Source organism: Ambystoma mexicanum, chromosome 2p, assembly GCF_040938575.1.
Source record: "Ambystoma mexicanum isolate Mex_15411 chromosome 2p, UKY_AmexF1_1, whole genome shotgun sequence".
NCBI lineage: Eukaryota > Metazoa > Chordata > Amphibia > Caudata > Ambystomatidae > Ambystoma > Ambystoma mexicanum.
In genome coordinates, this window is record NC_090923.1 from 255,589,019 (window position 1) to 255,594,610 (window position 5,592).

General features: G+C 48.9%; 1 long non-coding RNA gene across 1 annotated transcript; it reads left to right on the top strand.

Moving 5' to 3' along the window:
• Window positions 1-3,467: 3,467 nt before the first annotated feature.
• LOC138565866 (uncharacterized) lies at window positions 3,468-4,482 on the top strand. The gene is made up of 3 exons (XR_011301669.1): window positions 3,468-3,587; window positions 3,681-3,791; window positions 4,272-4,482. It is a non-coding gene; the product is annotated as an uncharacterized lncRNA (long non-coding RNA).
• The last annotated feature ends 1,110 nt before the right edge of the window (window positions 4,483-5,592 follow it).

The following is a 5,592-nucleotide window of genomic DNA, read 5'->3' on the forward strand; positions in this document are numbered from 1 at the left end:
TTGTACAATTCAGATGTTTTTTCTTTTTGCACATCTATTAATAACAGTTTCACAAGCCTGTGTTTCGGGTGTGTTTAAAGCTTTTAATTGCAAAATAGAAACCCCGATAAAATCTATTAGGATCACATAAATAAAACTAGAATTATTCCCATTTTGCATAATCTGCTTCCATAAAATGTTGTTTTTAGAAATTGTCATGTTGGATAATGTGAATTGTGTACTTTGCAGGTCAGTCCTAGCAAATGGGATTATTTTAGTTCATGGTAAGAACTGGAAAAGAAAATGGCAAAGTGCAGACATTGCAGAGTGGGCGCAAATCCCAATTAACCAATGTGTGATCCTGGTCTCTCATTTACAGGCCAATTCATGGAATTAATGTGCGCTGAAAATTTTGGCGCAAGCGTGCAAAAACGTGCGTTTTGCAGTGAAAGAGCAAAAATTGCAGTGCAAGTGCGAATATTGCAGGGAAACCAGTGCACATCTATTCATGGAAGTGCGTGCGCGAGTAAAATCTGGGATGTGCGCTGAAAAAGTGCGCAGTGCACGCCGGCGCACAGGTCATCTAACGGCGTGCGCTAAGGCCAGAGCGAAAGCGCACATAGCGCGGCGCACATAACAAAAGTAGGCATAACACGGGGCGTAACACTCGGAATGGGGAACAACTCGTGAAAAAGTGGGCGTCACAGGGGAAGTACAGGAGGCAAGTGCGCGGAACGCCCACACGCTCGCCTACAACACGTATTCATGGAATCGAATAGGGCAAACCAGCGCATGGGCAAAGACGCGCACAGACCCAAACCCGTCCGCCACCCGAAGGCAGCCGTCAGCGGCCCTGCGCAGGAAAAAAATGTGCGGCAAAATGTGCACTAACAAAAAGCACTAATATACAGCTCTGATGAATGTCCCATACTATGGCCCCCTAGGACAAATGACGTGCAAAGGGGTACGTGACAAACATGGACACCCGCTGTGTGAAAAATAGCGCATGCGTGTATTTCGGGGGTGCGCGGGAAGTTTTACACGCGATCTGGCCTGGGGGAGTGGGGTACGTGTATTTCAGGGGTGCGCTGGAAGTTCCACACGTGATCGGGCCTGGGGGAGCGGTGTACGTGTATTTCAGGGGTTCGCATGAAGTTTCACATGGGATTGGGCCTGGGTGAGCGGGGTACGTGTATTACTGGGGTGCGCAGGAAGTTTCACACGAGATGGGGCCAGGGGGAGCGGGGTACATGTATTACTGGGGTGCGCGGGAAGTTTCACACGCGATTGGCCTGGGTATGTGTATTTCAGGGGTTCGTTTGAAGTTTCACACGCGATTGGGCCTGGCCAAGGGGGGTACGTGTATTACTGGGGTGCATGGGAAGTTTCACACGTGATGGGGCCAGGGGGAGCGGGGTACGTGTATTACTGGGGTGCGCGGGAAGTGTCACACGCGATTAGCCTGGGTACGTGTATTTCAGTGGTTTGCCTGAAGTTTAACACGCAATTGGGCCTGGCAGAGCGGGGTATGTGCATTACTGGGGGGCGCGGGAAGTGTCACACGCGATTGGCCTGGGTACGTGCATTTCAGGGGTTCACGTGAAGTTTCACACGCGATTGGGCCTGGCCGAGTGGGGTACGTGTATTACTGGGGTGCTCAGGAAGTTTCGCACGCTCGCCTACAACACGTATTCATGGAATCGAACGTGGCTAAGGCATGCGCCCAAAAGATGGGCCAATCCGAAAACACGTACGCCAGCAGGAAGCAGGCGTACGTCGACGCGCGCATCATAAAAGTGCGCGCGAACAACAAACAAGCTCAGACGCCAGGATGAATATACCGTTCCTATCAGTAGTGGCCGTGGGATACCGCAGGAGGATTAGGAGATGGTCAGGGCCAGCATTTCTACACCCAGAACCAGCCTTTTTGGGATGCCTGATGACCACGTGTATGGGAGGTACAGGTTTCCACCTCACATAATACTCGACCTGGTCAGTGAGTGGAAGGATAATCTCACATCACCCACCCTGTGCTCCCAAGCACTCAGCCCCCTGGAGAAGGTCCTTAATGTACTGCACTTCTTGGCCACTGGATCATTTTAGCGGACAAGTGCCATAGTGGGGGGGGGTGTCACAGGCCACGCAGTCATGCTGCCTACACCAGGTCTTGGCCATCATCACTACACGCCCATCAGTCCGCAGGCACATATACCTGCCCAGAACACCTGCAGAAAGGCAGGCTGCCGCCCATGATTTCTATGGGGTGGCACAATTCCCCAAAGTGCTAGGTGCCATTGATTGCACCCATGTTGCTCTACGTCCCCCCAGGGCATCTGAGCACATCTATAGAAACCGCATGCACTGGCATTCCATCAACGTCCAGGTAGTATGTGATGCCAAGGGAATCATCACCTCAGTATATGCCAACTATACAGGGTCCACCCACGACAGTTTCATTTACAGAATGTCAACCCTAAACCGAGACCTAGAAGCTGGGCAGATACATGGCTGCTTGGTGAGTATAAATGCCACTGCACATGCATGCATGTCAGATACTGAGTAATGTCACAACCCCACTAATGATACCCATCACCACCTCCCCAGCGGACAGTGCCTACCCTCTGAGCACCCACATGATGACGCCAATTCAGAACCCCGGCACGCCACCCCAGGTAAGATACAACATAGCCCACATTGCAACCTGGGGCATAGTGGAGCGCACATTCAGAGTGCTCAAGTCATGCTTTAGCTCCCTTGACCGTTCTGGCGGGCAGCTGTTATACGCTCCCCCAGTAGTGTGCAGGATCATAGTGGCAGCATGTGTCCTGCACAACGTTGCAACACGCCGGGGTCTGGCCATGGACATGGTGGTGCCCCCACATCCCCAACCACATGCACGCCCACTGCGCTTGGGAGGGGAAAGGGCACGGGGTGAGTCAGCCCGTACGCAGCTGGTGGATACTTACTTCACCTAAAATCACACCCCTGTGGAGTGCACACAGCCCTGGCACATACCAGCTGACTATCAATGATGATGAGTCAAGTGACAGTCAACTATCACAACCATACCAGCCTGAGATTGTTCACCTGGAAGTGTTCCATTGTGTGCATCCCTACCTACACAAACACCACCAATGCTGTGTCATCAAAAGACACACTTCTATGCTGCTAAAATCATAACCCCTTCCAAGATACAACATGACAACAGTGCCATGTCACCCAACCCCTCCCCAGCACCGCCACCCAACACACCATGGCATGCCATGCTATGTGAGAGCAAACAAAGGAATCCCCAAAAGATGACACAAGTGTCACAAAGTACAGTATTCCGAATGGAAACTGGCCAGACACAATATTACCTCTACTTTTCTTATTTATCCTGATCTCTGGTCAGTCCCTATGAGTACGCTTGCACTATGCGCCATTGCATGATGGCCTCCATATTCCTCACTCACCGGCTTCTATGCCCTTTTCTATGTTTATTATTTAGTTTCCTTTCTACGTCTGACGGCGTGTCCCCAGCACAGCTCGTTACCTAGGTTACGACCGCGCGGAGCCACTGCCTGCCGGTTTCAGTTTCCACTAACAGTGTTCCCCGCACTGTACAGGTAAGCTACCGCTACTTGGGTCCCTTTGCCCGGTTGGGAGACCCCAGGTTTATTTTTCTCCAGTATAACAGAAATGTATATGTCCCCACTTAGGTGCCAGCAGTACGTGTCTCTTTGCAGATGCCCTGCATCGTATAATTGTTTCGAATACTTGTTGACCACACGGATGCCCCTGTTGCCTTGGCTACTCGTCCCGCAACTCGAGTGAGTGCATTCTTTAAAACCAATTCCGGTTTATTTTAAGTATTATTTATTTTATTCAGTAGCGCTCTTTTGGAGTTATTCTTTCTCCGTCCACAGGAGGGGTATGGTTTTTTCTTAAACACGCTCCCCATATTGACTCAGCTTTTTCACTATTCAAGGGTGGTCCTTGCTATTTAGAACCCACTACCGCTTTTGGCTTATCTCGATCTGTCTGACTCTTCATCACGCCATTTTCTAGATCCCACCATGTAGGTGGATCTCACACAATACATCTCCTTTGTTATGTGTTTAGCTATTAGTATAGAGTGTTTCTCTTTGATCTGTTAGTTCACTCTTTTCACCATACTAGATCTCCAGTATTCTGCTCTTCACCATCTCGCTAGCATCCCGAGTTATGTACAGCTTGTCAGTCAGTCCTTGACTGTTATGGAAATAAAATAAAAGATTTTACTTTTTGTCTCCTTGAAATGTTGTCAACAGTTCAATTGGGCCCTTATGAAGAAGAGGTTACCCTCGAAACGCGTCGGCCACTCCACAATTGGACAGCATCACCTCTCCATCATTTATTGCTTCTTCGCAATTTGTTTTAATATGTTAAACGTCACGAATTACTTTGTACAACAGAATGTGCCTTTTGGCAAATTTTGTTTTCCTCTTTGCCAAATAAATTGTTATATGCTCAACTAACAAACTGCTGTTATATATCTATATCCATATATTTGAAGGCCCTATGTGGCATCAGTAAACAGTGTGCAGGGGACGGGAGGGCCCCACTTTTTGGGTCCTCTTCTATTTTCTCTTTTCTGATTTAGGCTTTGTGCCAAGGCCTTTTTTCCTCCCCCGCACCTTTAAATTCTTAAACCAGCTCTTCTGTACATATAATGATGATTTGAATTTCTATATCAATTGTTACCAGGTGTGCACCACTGTCAGCATTTTTGTTTTCAGACACAATATGCTCCCATTAATTTAGATCTGACAACACACATGACCAAATACTTACCACACTACAATGCAGCTACCCAACCCCAAACATAGCATTCACATGACAGTACTAAGTTAAAGGATACATAGTCTTACAACCTGGTGATGCTAGCACATCAACCACTTCCAACTGTACAGTGTTGGTGCCACGCATATCTGGAAGTGCACTGCTTGCAACATGAACTCCATCTCCAAAGTAGACGGCCTTGTGAAGACATGAGGAATGAACCTGCAAATCAGGAGGGTGACATGGATACACAAGCACACATCAATACACCATGCAGTGTACAATGCTACAACAATATGCACTAGGAATATATACACAGTATTGACTACAGACTGCCCACACATGTCATGGGAGTTCAACGTCACTGTGTAAGTCACTGTCACTTGGGCACACCCTTTGCAAGCCCATGGAAATGGGAAGCAGGAGGGGTGTGTGTCTCACGAACCCAAGCATCTAACCCAAACTCAGGACAAGCCTGCATGTGCCCAGCCGGAATACAGTGGATGCCCACGGGAGCCACACAAGGCAACACACTGTAACAAAAAATCAAAAATCAAAAATCAAAAATCAAAAATAAAAAATGGCCATGTGGGGGTCAGGTGGGTGGGGGAGGCCACCCAGGAGGTCCGAGGACAGGGTGCACACCAACAGCCACCTGTGTGGATGTTGTGAATAAAAAACACCTTCATGGGCTCATGGCCTGCACGGCTACGCTATCGTGAGAGATTCAGAATCGCTGTGGTCGCTCTCATCACTCTGTGCTGCTGCCTCCACAGGAGGTGGCGGTGCTAAGGGAGGCAGCCCACGCAA